The sequence below is a fragment of the Somniosus microcephalus genome, chromosome 4 (genome assembly GCF_052327205.1).
Source record: "Somniosus microcephalus isolate GS21.2 chromosome 4, FLI_Smic_1.0, whole genome shotgun sequence".
Lineage (NCBI taxonomy): Eukaryota > Metazoa > Chordata > Chondrichthyes > Squaliformes > Somniosidae > Somniosus > Somniosus microcephalus.
Window position 1 is genome coordinate 74,388,401 of NC_140990.1, and position 16,931 is coordinate 74,405,331.

Genomic DNA, 16,931 nt, shown 5'->3' on the forward strand with positions numbered 1-16,931 from the left:
ACAGGACGATTGACCAATCCTACGCTGCGGTGACATGACGGTTGACCAATCGGTGCGTGCGTGGGCGGGCCTTATCGTTCTGAACCGAGGTGAGTGGCCGCCATCTTGATTGCAAACTGTTCATTTCTTTTTCCCACTTTCTGCGTGCTTCTTTTCAAATCTACATTTCCAGCAAAAAAAAAGTTGCTTTTAAAACACAAATTGTTTTTAAAAAAAAGTTAATTCATTTGTAAATCTTTTCTCTAACCTCTATAATTTTCCTACCTTTCACCGTTTTTCCAGGCCGGGGCCTAGGCTTCTCCAACTGCCAGCAGCGCAACTCCAGTCCCAGGCTCCCGGCCTAGACAGGGACCAACACTGGCAGAGGGGAGAGGGTGTGCTGCGTCAGCTCCATTCCCGGGGTCGGTAGGTGGGGAGGCTTCATATAAGCAACTGGGGTAGGTCGCAAGCCCCGAATAATAATCTGAAGATCCTGTGTTTGCAGCTGAGGGAATTTCTTCTGCTGACAGCCCCAGGTTAACGGCAGCCATCTTTGTCAAGGAGGGCAAAAAGTTTCAGTGTAACGCCATTTTGATTCAGTGTGTAACAGAGTGCATGTGCAGCCATCTTAGTACAGGAACATAGAGTGGGTGGGGCTTCAGTACTCCCAATCGGGTCCTGGTGACCGGGACAGACAATCCACTGTGTGGGCGGGGCCTAATCTTTCCAACCGAAAAGCAAGCGGCGGCCATTGTTTGTGATACAACACACTGACAGGTGAGGACCCCTTTTTTAATAAAAAGATTGGTGAGGTTGTAAAGTGCATGTTATAGAAAGATTTACCAAAAATGTTTTATAAGTACTTTAAGTTTCATGTTTTCAAGGTATTAAAAGGTAGGCTGGGCCATGTCAGTGCAGGGGCCCGAGGCCGAGGCCTAGGCCTAGACTTCTCCAATGGCCAGCAGCACAACTCCAGTCCCAGGCTTCTGGCCCAGACAGGGACCAACACTGGCAGAGGGGAGAGGGGAGAGGGTCTGCTGGCTTCCCCCCCTCCCTTCCACCCTCCTTCCCCCCCTCCCTTCCCCATCCTTCTCTCTCACCCCCCTTCCCCCCAACGCCCCCTCCCTTTCCCCTCCTCCCCTTCCCCCCAACACCCCCCCTCCCTTTCACCCCCTCCCTTTCCCCCCTCCCTATCCACTCCCCATACCCCCTATCCAACCCCCACCCCCCTTCCCAACCCCACCCACCCCACCACATCCCTTCCCCCCACGCCCCACCTTCCCCCCACCCACCCTTCCCCCCCACCCCCCCCACCTTCCCTTCCCCACCTCCCCTTGCCCCCCACTCCCCCCTCCCTATCCACCCCCCCACCACCCGTCCCACCCCCAACCCCCCTTCCCACCCCACCCCCCACCCCCCCTTCCCCCCCACACCCCCCAACCACCCCTTTCTCCCCCCCCACCCACCCCTTTCTCCCCCACACCCCCCAACCACCCACCCTTTTCTCCTCCCCACACCACCCAACCCTTTCTCCCCCACACCCCCCACCCCTTTCTCCCCACCCACCCACTCTTTCTTCCCGCCCCACCCACCCTTTCTCACCCCCCCACCCACCCACCCACACCTATCTCCCCCAACTCCCCAACCCCCTTCCCCCACACACACCCCCCACCCACCCTTCCCCCCCACCCCACACCCACCCTTCACCCCCACCCCCACCCACACCCCCATCCCCCCACCCCCCTCCACCTCCCCCTTGCCCCCCACCCCCCCATCCCCCCCCACCTTCCCTTCCCCTTCCCAACCTCCCCTTGCCCCCCACCTTCCCTTCACCCCCCACCCTTCCCTTCACACCCCACCCCTTCACTTCACCCCCACTCCTTCCCTTCCCCCCCCCCACCCCTTCCACCAACCCCTTCCCCTTCCCCCACCCCTTCCCCCCTGCCTTCCCCCCATCCCCCCACCCCCTCCCACCTCCCCTTGCCCCCCCACCCCCCATCCCCCCAACCCCATCCCCCACCTCCCCTTGCCCCCCCCACCCCCCCATCCCCCCCCACCCCCTCCCCTTGCCCCCCCCACCTTCCCTTCCCCTTCCCAACCTCCCCTTGCCCCCCACCTTCCCTTCACCCCCACCCTTCCCTTCACAACCCACCCTTCCCTTCACTCCCACCCCTTCCCTTCCCCCCGACCCACCCCTTCCACCACCCCCTCCCTTTCCACCCCCCCTTCCCACCAACACCCCCCTCCATTCCACCCCTCCCTTTCCCCCCTCCCCCTCCCTATCCACCCACCACCACCCCCTTTCCGCCCCCACCCAACCCCCTTCCCCCCAACCCACCTCCCCACCTACCCCCCCTTCCCCCCACCCCCTTCCCCCATTCCCCCCACCCCCCCGTCCCCCCAACCCCACCCACCCTTCACCCCCACCCCCCCATTCCCCCCACCCCCCCCGTCCCCCCAACCCCACCCACCCTTCACCCCCACCCCCCCCACACCACCATCCCCCCACCCCCTCCCACCAACCCTTGCCCCCCCACCCCCCCATCCACCCACGCCCTCCCCTTGCACCCCCACCTTCCCTTCCCCATCTCCCCTTGCCTCCCCACCTTCCCTTCCCCTTCCCCACCTCCCCATCCCCCCCACCCCCCCACCCCCTCCCCTTGCCCCCCCACCTTCCCTTCCCCTTCCCCATCTCCCCAATGTGGTAAACCACTTTTATCGTTCACTATCGTTACACTATGGTTATCACTGTTTATATCGTTACACTATGGTTATCACTGTTTACACTGTTGTATCACTACACAAGGTCACCTCTTGTCACGCTGTTATACCTGGGCTGACCACAGCTGACTCCGCCCATGGCTCCGCCTGCTTGCCCAGGTATAAAGGTGGTCGACTGGCTGGTATTCCTCCTTGTTGGATCCGATCACCCACGAGGGTGGGCTCTGTTATTTAGCCAATAAAAACCTATAGTTACTAACTTAACTCGTCGCTTTTCATGAACTGAATTGATAGGTATATCAATTTTATTGGCTAAATTTTGAAATGTCTACAACGGAGCAGCCAAACGACCAGTCAGACGTACAGCCTCAGCCAAACGGCCATCTACAACAGCCCCAGCAGCCGGCCTGGCTACGAGCCCTCCGGCCGCCGTACCTGGATCTAAACCCACAGGCTGCGAATTCAGCCCTCGACTTCGAACACTGGCTGAGCTGCTTCGAAGCCTACCTGGGAGAATCCAGCGTGCCTCCGGCATCCAAACTAAGAGTTCTGACCGCTCAGGTGAGCCCTAAAGTATTTGCACTCATCCGGGACATTGCCACATACGAGAACGCCCTCAGCCTGCTAAAAGAACAGTATCGGAGCCCTGTAAACGTAATGTACGCCAGGCATCTCCTAAGATCCCACTCGCAACAGCCAGGAGAGTCGGTTGATGATTTCTTACGGGCGCTGCAAACACTCGGCAGGGACTGTGACTTTAAAGCCGTAACAGCTGCAGAACATACAGATGGAAACATCCGAGATGCCTTCGTGAAAGGCCTTCGGTCAGACTACTCACGGCAAAGACTGCTGGAATCAAAGGACCTCGACCTGAAAACAGCTGCTACCCTCGCTCGCTCCTTGGAAGTGGCCCATCGGGACCTCGAGGCGTACTCCAGGTACTGTGCTGTGCGACCCTGGGACTCGGGCCCGACCCCGGCCACAATACCCCTCGCACCGCCGCCTCTGGGACCTACCACAGCATCGGTGTCCTGGAACCGATCGGGACCGCCACCCCCGGTACCGGCTGCAACATCGGAGCCCCGCGATCGGGCCGCCGGCTGCTTCTTCTGTGGCCAGGCGAAACACCCGAGGGCGCGCTGCCCTGCAAGAAACGCGACCTGCTCCGACTGCCACAAGAAAGGCCACTTCGCGAAGGCCTGCAGGGGGAAAGCCACAGACGCCAGCAGTGCCTCATGCGAGTTGTGGGGGCGGCCATCTTTCATCAAGGCCACAGATGCCGGTATCCTCTCGTGTGAGTCGTGGGGACGGCCACCTTTGATCAAGGCCACCGACGCCGGCAGTGCCTCATGTGAGTTGTGGGGACGGCCATCTTCTCCGCCATCTTATTCAACGTCGTGGGCGCCGCCATTTTGTTCACCACACTCGACCGCCACCTTGTCTCCAGACCCGACCACCGCCTCACCCGCAGACTACAGCAGCTCGCTCAGCCATACACTAGCCTCCGTCACACTTGACCAAGCTCGCCCGCATCACCTGTCCAAGTCCATGATGGACATCAAAGTAAACGGCCACGCCATGACCTGCCTGTTCGACAGCGGAAGCACGGAGAGTTTCATCCATCCAGGCACGGTGAGCCACTACTCCCTCACTGTCCGGCCAACGCGCAACCGGATCTCGATGGCGTCGAGGTCCCATTCTACAGACATCAGCGGCTACTGTGTTGTGACCCTGTCGGTTAGGGGCACGGAGTATAAAAATTTTAAACTTCTCGTCCTGCTCCAGCTCTGCGCTGCCATCCTACTAGGGCTGGATTTCCAATGCCACCTCCAAAGTGTCACTTTGGCATACGGTGGACCCCTCCCCCCACTCACAGTCTACAACCAGCAGCTTTCAAACCGCCCACCGCGTACCACCTGCGGCCTATCCACCCTCAAGGTCCCGCCCCCCTCCCTGTTCGCTAACCTCACCCGCGACTGTAAACCCGTCGCTACCAAGAGCAGGCGGTACAGCGCCGGGGACAGAGCTTTTATTAGCTCTGAGGTGCAGCGTCTCCTGAAGGAGGGCATCATCGAGGGGAGAACCAGCCCCTGGCGTGCCCAGGTCGTAGTCGTTAAGACCGGCAATAAAAACCGCCTGGTCATCGACTACAGCCAAACCATAAACCGGTACACCCAGCTGGACGCATACCCCCTTCCCCGCATATCTGATATGGTCAATCAGATTGCACAGTACCGGGTATTCTCTACCATTGACCTTAAGTCGGCCTATCACCAACTCCCTATCCGCCCTGAGGACCGCCAGTATACCACCTTCGAGGCGAATGGCCGCCTCTACCACTTCCTTAGGGTTCCCTTCGGCGTCACCAACGGGGTTTCGGTCTTCCAAAGGGAGATGGACCGGATGGTTGACCAGAACGGGCTGCATGCCACGTTCCCTTATCTAGATAACGTCACCATCTGTGGCCGCGACCAGCAGGACCATGATGTTAATCTGGAGAGATTCCTCCGTACGGCCCAACGGCTGAACCTCACCTACAATAAGGAGAAATGTGTGTTTAACACCTCGCGTCTTGCCATCCTCGGCTGCGTAGTAGAGAACGGAGTCATCGGCCCCGACCCCGAAAGAATGCGCCCCCTCATGGAGCTTCCCCTCCCCCACTGTCCAAAGGCGCCTACTATGCCCAATGGGTGCCCAATTATGCGGACAAAGCCAGACCCCTCATGAAGTCCACCTCCTTCCCCCTGACGGCAGAAGCATGCGCAGCCTTCTCCCTCATAAAGGGAGACATTGCTAAGGCCACAATGCACGCGGTGGATGAGTCTATCCCTTTCCAAGTGGAGAGCGATGCATCCGACTTCACCCTAGCTGCAACCCTTAACCAGGCGGGGAGACCTGTGGCCTTCTTCTCAAGGACCCTCCAGGGCCCTGAGATCCGACACTCTTCGGTCGAGAAGGAGGCCCAGGCGATCGTGGAGGCAGTACGACGCTGGAGGCATTACCTGGCAGGCAAACGATTTACCCTCCTCACCGACCAGTGTTCGGTCGCTTTTATGTTTAATAACAAGCTGAGGGGCAAAATCAAGAACGACAAGATCTTGAGGTGGAGAATCGAGCTCTCCACCTACGATTATGATACCTTGTACCAGCCTGGTAAACTGAACGAACCCCCAGATGCTCTATCATGAAGTACATGCGCCAACGCGCAAATTGATAGACTGCAGACCCTCCACAACGACCTCTGCCACCCCGGGGTCACCAGACTTTACCACTTCATTAAGGCCCGCAACCTGCCCTACTCCATCGAAGAGGTCAGGACCATGACCAGGAACTGCCAAACCTGTACCGAATGCAAACCACATTTCTTTAGGCCGGACAGAGCAAGCCTGATCAAGGCCACCCGCCCCTTCGAGCGCTTGAGCATCGATTTTAAGGGGCCCCTCCCGTCCTCTGACCGTAATGTGTACTTCCTCAACATTATTGATGAGTACTCCCGTTTCCCCTTTGCCTTCCCCTGCCCAGACATGACCAGTACCACGGTCATCAAATGCCTGAACGACCTCTTCGCCTTGTTCGGGTTCCCGAACTATATACATAGCGACCGGGGCTCATCCTTCATGAGCGAGGAACTTCGCCAGTTCCTACTAGTGAGAGGTATTGCTGCAAGCAGGACCACCAGCTACAACCCCCGAGGGAACGGCCAGGTGGAAAGAGAGAACGCGACTGTCTGGAAGGCCGTTCTCTTAGCCTTAAAGTCTAAGGGCCTCCCAACCTCTCGCTGGCAGGAAGTCCTCCCGGCAGCGCTGCATTCCATCCGGTCACTGCTTTGCACTGCCATTAACGCCAACCCCTATGAACGAATGTTTGTTTTCCCCAGGAAGTCGACTACGGGAACCTCGCTACCAACATGGCTGACTTCCCCGGGGCCCATCTTGCTGCGAAAGCACGTGAGGGCCCATAAAACGGACCCCCTGGTCGAGATGGTGGACCTCCTGCACGCCAACCCCCAGTACGCCTATGTGGCATAACCAGACGGGCGGGAGGACACAGTCTCCTTACGAGACCTCGCACCCTTGGGCACCCCTGAGACACCACCGTTACCCCCCCCCCCAAATCCACCCAGGTAGACGGCATGCCGGAACCCCACGAGCCTTCGCCGACCACGCAGACACCAGCATTAACATCGGATACTGCAACACCGCCGCCGCTGCTGCGCCGATCAGAAAGGCTTACGAGGCCTCCGGACAGACTGACATACCCGAACTGGTAGTACACTTCACCCCGCCGGACTCAAATTTAAACAAGGGGTGAATGTGGTAAACCACTTTTATCGTTCACTGTCGTTACACTATGGTTATCACTGTTTATATCGTTACACTATGGTTATCACTGTTTACACTGATGTATCACTACACAAGGTCACCTCTTGTCACGCTGTTATACCTGGGCTGACCACAGCTGACTCCGCCCATGGCTCCGCCTGCTTGCCCAGGTATAAAGGTGGTCGACTGGCTGGTATTCCTCCTTGTTGGATCCGATCACCCACGAGGGTGGGCTCTGTTATTTAGCCAATAAAAATCTATAGTTACTAACTTAACTCGTCGCTTTTCATGAACTGAATTGATAGGTATATCACCCTTGCCCCCCCCACCTTCCCTTCCCCTTCCCCCCTTTTCACCCCCTCCCTTTCCCCCCCACCCCTTCCCTTCACCCCCACCCTTCCCTTCATCCCCCACCCCCTCCCTTGCCCCCCCACACCACCCAACCCTTTCTCCCCCACACCCCACAACCACCCACACCTTTCTCCCCGACCCACCCACCCTTTCTCCCCGCCCCACACACCCCTTTCTCCCCCCCGCCCACCCCTATCTCCCCCCCCACCCACCCTTTTCTCCCCCACCCCCCCTCACACACCCACCCCTTTCTCCCCCACACCCCCCCCACCCACCCACCCCTTTCTCCCCCACCCACACACCCACCCCTTTCTCCCCCACCCACACACCCACCCACACTTTTCTCCCCAACACCCCCACCCACCCACCCGCCCCTTTCTCCCCCACCCCCCCACCCACTCACCTACCCCTTTCTCCCCCACCCCCCCACGCACCCCTTTCTCCCCAAGCCACCCCCACCCACCCACCCCTTTCTCCCCCACCCCCCCCACCTACCCCTTTCTCCCCCAACCACCCCACCCAACCCTTTCTTGTCCACCACCCCCCTCCACCCACCCACCCCTTTCTCCCCCTCCCACCCACCCACCCCTTTCTCCCCCCCACCCACGCCTTTCTCCCCCCCACACCCCCCCACCCACCCACCTCTTTCTTCTTCACCCACCCCCACACATGCACCCCTTTCTCCCCCACACCCCCCACCCACCCACCCTTTCTCCCCACCCCAACCACCCCTTTCTCCCACCCACCCACCCCTTTCTCCCCCACTGCCCCACACACCCACCCCTTTCTCCCCCCACCCCCCCACCCCACCCACCCCTTTCTCCCCCACCCCCCCACACACCCACCCCTTTCTCCCCCACACCCCCCCACCCACTCACCCACCCCCCCACCCACTCACCCACCCCCCCACCCACTCACCCACCCCTTTCTCCCCCCCCACGCACGCCTTTCTCCCCCACCCCCCCCACCCACCCAACCCTTACTCCCCCACCCCCCCACCCACCCACCCCTTTCTCCCCCACCCACTCACCCCTTTCTCCCCACCACCCCCACCCACCCACCCCTTTCTCCCCCACCACCCCCACCACCCCCCTGCACCCCCCTCCACCCCCCCACCCACCCACCCCTTTCTTCCCGTCCCACCCACCCTCGCCTTTCTCCCCCCCACACCCTCCCACCCACCCACCCCTTTCTCCCCCACCACCCCCCTCCACCCACCCACCCCTTTCTCCCCCACCCACCCACCCCTTTCTCCCCCACCCCCTTCTCCCCCACCCCCCCACCCACCCACCCCTTTCTCCCCCACCCCCCCACCCACCCACCCCTTTCTCCCCCCCCACCCATGCCTTTCTCCCCACCCACACCCCCCCACCAACCCACCCACCTCTTTCTCCCTCACCCACCCCCACACATGCACCCCTTTCTCACCCACCCCTTTCTCCCCCACCCACCCATCCACCCTTTCTCCCCGCCCCACCCACCCCTTTCTCCCCCCCACCCACCCACCCCTTTCTCCCCCACCCCCCCCACACACCCACCTCTTTCTCCCCCACACACCCCCACCCACCCACCCCTTTCTCCCTCACCCCCCACCCACCCACCACTTTCTCCCCCACCCACCCTTTTGTCCCCCACCCACCCCTTTCTCCCCCACCACCCCCACCCACCCACCCACCCCTTTCTCCCCTCCTTCCCCCACACCCCCTTCACCCCACCCCTTCCCCCCTCCCCCTTCCCCTTCCCTACCCCCTTCCCCCACAACCCCCCTTCCTTCCCTTCCCCCCACCCTCCTTTCCCCCCACCCCCCTTCCCCCCTTCCTCCCCAACCAACCCCTTTCTCCCCCACACCCCACCCTCTCCCCCACCCACCCCTTGCTCCCCCACCCCTTTCCCCTTTCTCTCCTTCCCTCTCTGTCTGTCTCTCTCTCCCGCTCTCTCTTATTCCCTCTCTCCCTCCTTTGCTCTCTCTCTCCCTCCTTTGCTCTCTGTCTCTCTCTCCATCGCTCTCTCTCTTACCCCCGTCGCTCTCCCTCTTCCCCCCCGTTGCCCTCTCTCTTCCCCCCGTCGCTCTCTCTCTTCCCCCCTTCGCTCTCTCTCTTCCCCCGTCACTCTCTCTCTTCCCCCCGTCTCTCTCTCTCTTCCCCCCTGTCGCTCTCTCTCTTCCCCCCCGGTCGCGCTCTCTCTCTTATCCCCATCGCAATCTCTCTTCTCCCCCCGTCGCTCTCTCTCTTCCCCCCCATTGCTCTCTCTTCCCCCCCGTCGCTCTCTCTCTTCCCCCCGTCGCTCTCTCTTCCCCCCCGTCGCTCTCTCTCTTCCCCCAGTCGCTCTCTCTCTTCCCCCCAGTTGCTCTCTCTCTTCCCCCCAGTTGCTCTCTCTCTTCCCCCCAGTCGCCCTCTCTCTTCCCCCCAGTCGCTCTCTCTCTCTCTCTCTTCCAACAGCAACATGCCCTCAAAAGACCCTCGGCACCGCCGGGCACTTCAGCTAGTATTATATATTTTAATAACATAGATTTTAATATGATTAAACTAATGACTGAAAGTGCTGATTGTGCTTAAACAGCCACAGAAAAAAGGACCCCGTGTAAGACTGTAGAACATAAACATGATGTGATGTATCAGATCCAATCACAGCATGGTAACATCACATCGGCTGATTCAGCTTAACTTTAGAAAAAAGGAATGAGTGATGTATAAGAGATCCAATCAGTGTGATAATGTCAGATCGGCCGATGTAGTTGAACCAACCATGGCTCTGCATGCATGCTGCTGAGCCAATGGTAATAAAGGGGGCAGGTACATTTGCTGTGATCTGCTGCTGTATAAAAACCAGCCATTTTGAACATGCTTGTTAGTACAACAAAGGAAAGTCAAACATGTAAGTCAGTGCTGCAATAAATCGACTATTTAAAACTTACCACTGGTCTCGCAACCTTTGATTTTAGTGTGTTGACCTCAGATCAGTGTGGTCCACTGAAATTACCTTGATCTAACAATTTGGTGCTGCGAGCAGGGTCGCTGAAGGAAGAGACTGAATCTGAGAAACCAGACCTATATTGGAGGTAAGGACTCCTCGTTATTAAAGTCCTCGGTTGGTTCTCTAGTCATCTCCCCTCCACACGACTCTGCAAACCTCCTGGGTAGTGGACACTCTGGGTGGTAAGATGGCTCGAGGTCCCATATAGAGCTCTAACTTACTGACTCGGCTGAAAAGCCTATGACTTGAGACCCCCAAGTAAAGAAATCGATATTATGGCACCACTCGATAAACCTACAACTATTAAAGGGGGGCGTGCCCCACCTGAGATTTCAGAAGACGAAATTCTGTGGGAGTTGAAAGACTATATAGAATTATAGTTTGACTTACCTAAAACCTGGTTCGAAATCGAACAAAAGTACAGTACCTCCTCTGAACAGTGGTCTTTGGATGACATAAAGAGGGTCTGGGGAAAAACGACCCGTATGAAAGATAAAAGACGGATCAGATGGTCCTTGGCACTTATGAGTCAGATCCAACAGTGAAATTAGATTAAGACACAATCCCAACACGATCACGACTTGACCAATGCAAAACAGCAAAAAGATGCGATTTATGAACAATTGAAAAAGAAAACAAATGAGCTTGAAAAGTCAGAAGTGGAAGTTAAAAAACTTAAAGATGAAGTTAAGGACTAAAAAACAATTGGATAAACAACCGATAGTCCCGGTAGTTGAAGAAAAGGGAAAATGTGTCGGGACCTGGAAGGGTTACCCAGATCTAAATGAAATAAAGGAGGAAGGTCGTGGGAGACAAAGACAAGAAGCAGGTCAAGAGACCGACTCGGGATCCTCTAGTAATGTCAGTGAAAGTGAAGAAGAGAAAACAGGACCCCATTTGGCCCCATTGAGACAGAAAAGGAAAAGAGTAGAGAAGGAGTATGAGAAGAAAGAAGATGGGGAAGAAAGGGCGAAGTACCAACTCCACCCGTGGGACGGAGTCCAAATTCTGATTGTAATGATACCCAGGAGAGAGGGAAATAAGTTACACAGCAAAGTAAAGACTGGCCTGGGAAATGATGAGCAAGAATTAGATGCCGGATGGGATGCGATCCAACAGTGGTTACAAGTGATGAGCTCTGCAAAAACAGATTGGGGAAAGATCATAGCCTGTCAACAGAAAGGGACGGAGGAAGTGTTAGAGAACGACGGGCGATTTAAAACTAACTGGTTGGAACACTCGGGGCTGAACACAGGAGAGATAAAGAAGGAAAAAGATCTAATTTGCAGGTTAACCAATCTGAAAACTCAGCAAAGGAAGGAAAGAAACAGGGATTTGGAAAGCCAGGAAATGCTGAGACGCCGATGGAAAAAGAGGGAAAAAAAAGAGAAACTTAAAAGTTTTACTGACATGGAAGTTATTAACATCTGTGCTGAGACAAATAAAACACAAGATTTGCTGAGTGAAAGGAACCTTGAAAAATGACTGAATGTTTAAGAAGTTACAGTATTTCTTTTGTCTGATTAGATGTTCTTTAAAAGAAAGATTCTGTTATGTGTGTTTTAGCTCCACCCACTTCTCTGTGTTAAAAGCATTTAAATCTTTTGTCTTGTCTTGGATTTTGGAAGTTTTAAGAATGTGCGAATAAGATTGTGCCCCAAGAATTGAAAAAAAAAACTTTGAAATAATTTAAGTTAAGCTGGTGTGTAAAAACTGAGAAGAGCAACAAAAAGTTTGTTTAACAAAAGATTGCGATAGATTTTTGTACTTGCAGTGCAAACTGTGCAAACTGTACAATGTTACATTAAGTTTCAGTCTAAGATTTAACCTTGGAGTTACGGTTGCTATGGTGAAATCTTCTAAAGCAGTTTGATTTGATTTGTTTAAATGTGAAAAACTAATTTTTCTCCAGTTATGTTTTTACAGTATTTTGGAAAGACATCTGAAGAAAGGACAATAAGAAATATGACGTAATTTACTGTTTTATGCAAGAATGTGCTATTTTGTTTTGTTTTATCTGTTCTGTTCGTGTTCAGTTAAAGTGTGAAAACACAACTGTCTTTTTCGATCAGGGAAGTTTTTTTAATTTACGTGAAGTGACGCAATTACGCCTGATAATGTTTTGCTCCACCTTCTTAAAAACCTGCAAAGGAGCTAACCCTTTCCACTGACAGCTGTTTAAGTTCACCAAGCAACAACTTTAGTATGAAATTTAAAGGTATGGGACATTATTAAATTTAAGTTTCTTAATTTTAAGTTAATATTTCCCCACAGTGATAGAAGGAAAATTATGATTTGATAAATGGAAGTTATCTTGTAAACTAACTGTATGATAATGTGCAACATGAACTTGTACTGGTAGTGCTAGATTTAACCGATACGGCTTTACCTACGTGGTGTTCTAAGAAAACTCAATAATTATACCAACACCTCCTAACTCAAGTGTTAAAACAAGGCGTGACATGGAATGGAGGTGGGCACCGTAAAAAACACAAACAGATATGGAGATTTGGTGACACTGGGTCAAAAGGTTAGAGACCGTGGAAAAAGAAAAGTTGAATCTTGAGAATAACTTTAAGCAACAGATTATGCTTTTAGAGAGCCTAATAGCTGAGAAAACCGCATTAGTGAAAGCACAACTACAGGAAAGAGCACTTCAGGAGAAAGAAATGGAAGAGATTAATGTAGAGCTAGTTACTGCTAAAAATCAGCTTGAAATCAAGCAGGCTGAAGTGGCCAGATTACAGGCAGAGGGCCAATAGCTCAGGTCAAAGCTTAAATAGCAGCAAGTAAGACCTTGAAGAAGTATTCAGCCATTAGACGACTACAATCTTTCGATAAGATACCTGAAAGCCCGAGAAAGGCTTGTATCGGATGGCATGTGTGCCATGATATTGAGATACCGGTGTGAGTGTGCAAATGTGATTTGTTACGTATGAAGTAATTACCATCCAGGAATGTATGGTGAATTTACACTGAAGAACGGGTCTCAGACATGCTCAGTTACTTGACAACAGCAAGACATGAAATGGTTAATGTGGCTCAGGAGAGCGAGACAACCTTTAAAGCATTGACACATACTCCATCGAGAAACTATCTAATTAATGAAACAATCAGAATAGAGTTAAACACACTGGTACCTGTTAGAGGGATTGAAATTGAAGTTGAAGTGGAGAGTTACATGGAATCTGGATTGGGGCAATTGAGGGCCAAGGAGAAATCATGTTTAGTATAGAATTATCCACAAGATGGATACGAGTAAAAGAGATCTGGAGAATCTTTTAAATCCATGATTTGTTGATTAGATGTGAAACTGTAATGTATTTGATATGATTGTAAGACTGAATTTAACTGTGACTGTAATAATTGTGTTTTGTAGGTAACAGAGCGTGGGAAAAACCAGTACGAATCCAGTATGAGGTGATTTTGGTGGTGCCTCCTGTGTCACTACTACTGCAATTACCATGCTTTACGGGTCTAACAGGACCTGTCCCATCAACCAACACGTTTTTAAGTATGAGCTACACAATTATGTGGCACAATTTGGATACTCGGATAGGACATTCCCCTGTTGTTTGAGGGTTTCAGTGAGCTCATGATGCGACTGAACTCCTCCCTAAAGCATTTTAATGTTTTGGAGCAAGACAACTCGAGAATAGGTATTGAAATTGACAGCATAGGGGACAACTCACATTGGTGGGATATTGGGCTTAATACATCAGCACACCCTTAGGTTCGTATTATTTCACATGCTCTGGTAGCTATCCAACTTGTAATGATAGTGTATTTGATATATGTAACATGTGTAGTAAGACATTGATACATAAACCAATTGGGTACTCATGCCCATGACTGACAAGCACTAACAAATTAATTGAGCACACCGAAAGAGAAGATCCGAAGTAATGTAGAGGAGACCCCAGGCGGGGTAACATCAGGAAAGATAGAAGAAACAGAGGATACCCCAGGCGGGGCAGAATTGGAACACTGGAACAGTGAATTGAATTTGAGTAAGGGGTCAGAGGTTGCTCCTCCCCCTCAAAGGAATGGACTGTAAGGAAGGGAGAAATCTTCAAGACTCCCTACTAACTAACGCCCAAGTTGAGAGAGCAATAAGAGCTAGCTAGATTAGTCAAGAGCCGATTGTGCGAAGTCAATAAGGATATTTCCTTCTCAAAGAAGGGAATTGTAAGAAATAGCTGTTAGATTCAAAGATGGGTTTTAATTCTTAGACCAGGGACTGACAACAGGCAAGCGGAAAAAGATAGCATAAATGCCAGCAAGGTCGAATATCAAGCATCAAAAGATAAGGAAATGGTAAAATGCAAGGAAACCAGGAGGATGGCACCTGCTAGATAACAAGGAGCCATGAAGCCATAAAATGCCCTTGAAGAAACTTGACAAAACATTCCTCAGAAAGATAAGAGGGAGGCCTTGTACAATAGGATGGGGATCAAATTGTGTGTTTCTGTTGATTAAATGTGCTTGCCACCAGGCGGCTGCTGCCCCGCGGGCAAGATGCCTTGCAGGTCGCCGCAGACCATTTTTACATCTTAAAGGGGCATGTTATATTTAGCTGCTAGATCATTTTGTACCTTTTCTACTTTTTATAATTTTTCTACCTTTTTTACTTTTTAATTTTTACCTGAATGTATTTTTCTGAGGGGAGCTCCTCCCCCTTTTAAGATGCACTAATTAATTTAAGATTATGAAATCAATTAACTTATTAAAACCGTGCTTTTACTGTGGCCACGTAAAATCCTGGTTGATGTAAATTTGTGCAAAAGCCACTGATCCGGACAGTGGCAAAACACAGCAATGATTGATTATATTTTTTATCTGACTCTTAATTTTTATGATTCAATTTTTGAAACAATCAAAGGGGGGAGTGATTCCCTAACAGATTTTAATATGATTAAACTATTGACTGAAAGTGCTGATTGTGCTTAAACAGCCACAGAAAAAAGGACCCCGTGTAAGACTGTGGAACAAAGACATGGTGTGATGTATCAGATCCAATCACAGCGTGGTAACGTCACATCGGCTGATGTATCAGATCCAATCACAGCATGGTAACATCACATCAGCTGATTCAGCTTAACTTTAGAACAAAGGAATGAGTGATGTATAAGAGATCCAATCAGTGTGATAATGTCAGATCGGCCGATGTAGTTGAACCAACCATGGCTCTGCATGCATGCTGCTGAGCCAATGGTAATAAAGGGAGTGGGTACATTTGCTGTGATCTGCTGCTGTATAAAAACCAGCCATTTTGAACATGCTTCTTAGTACAACAAAGGAAAGTCAAAACATGTAAGTCAGTGCTGCAATAAATTGACTATTTAAAACTTACCACTGGACTCGCAAACTTTGATTTTAGTGTGTTGACCTCAGATCAGTGTGGTCCACTGAAATTACCTTGATCTAACAATTATCTAGGGAATTTTGCAAGATCACAACCAATGCATCCACTATCTCCACAGCCACCTCTTTTAGAACCCTAGGATGTAGGTCATCAGGTCGAGGGGATTTGTCGGCTTTTAGTCCCATTAGTTTCCCAAGTACTTTTTCTCGACTGATATGAATTACTTTAAGTTCCTCACTCTCATTAGTCCCTTGGTTCACCACCATTTCTGGAATCTCAACCTTCTCCAGTGTAGCTCACACGGCTCCAGCTCGCTCAGCCTAAACCCGGGCTGTCCACAGTGCGGCCGCAACATGCCCGTAGACTTGTACAAGTGGTCGGGAGCTCTCGCCCTGACCGAGGTGGATGAGAAGCCTGTGCAGCTCCTCCGTGTCAAGTATGACAACGTGGACATAGATGTGCTGGGTAAAGTGCTGAGCCCGGCCCAGGTGCTGACTGCAGCTGAGAGCTGAACACACAGGAACTGCTCCAGTGCCTGGAGCCAGCAACAAGAGGCAACAAAAGCAAGGAAGGCACTGAGTCCAAAAGCAAGGAAGTTATGATGAATCTTTTTAAAACACTTGTTCGGCCTCAACTGGAGTATTGTGTCCAATTCTGGGCCCCACACATTAGGAAGGATGTGAAGGCCTTAGAGAGGGTGCAGAAAAGATTTACAAGAATGGTTCCAGGAATGAGGGACTTCAGTTACGTGGATAGACTGGAGAAGGTGAGGTGGTTCACTTAGAGCAGAGAAGGTTGGGAGGAGATCAGATAGAAGTGTTCAAAATCATGAGGGGTCTAGACAGAGTAGAGAGAGAGAAACTGTTCCCATTGGCAGAAGGGTCGATAACCAGAGGACACAGATTTAAGGTGATTGACAGAAGAACCAAAGGCGACATGAGGAAAACTTTTTTACGCAGCGAGTGGTTAGGATCTGGAATGCACTGCCTGAAAGGGTGGTGGAGGCAAATTCAATCACGGCTTTCAAAAGGGAATTGGATGAGTAGCTGAAAGAAAAACATTTGCAGGGCTACGGGGAAAGGGCGGTGCAGTGGGACTAGCTGAAGTGCTCTTGCAGAGAGCCAGCACGGGCTCAATGGGCCGAATGGCCTCCTTCTGTGCTGTAACCATTCTCTGATTCTAAGCTTATATTGTGGTTAATAACAAACAAACTCTGTTCT

General features: G+C 52.4%; 1 protein-coding gene and 1 pseudogene across 1 annotated transcript in view; one reads left to right on the forward strand and one right to left on the reverse strand.

Moving 5' to 3' along the window:
* Window positions 1-16,931, forward strand: part of LOC147119236 (uncharacterized) — a 192,878-nt gene that overhangs the window by 64,781 nt on the left and 111,166 nt on the right. The gene's annotated exons all lie outside the window — the stretch shown is intronic.
* LOC147119240 (uncharacterized) overlaps window positions 1-16,931 on the reverse strand; it is a 91,494-nt pseudogene that overhangs the window by 6,314 nt on the left and 68,249 nt on the right.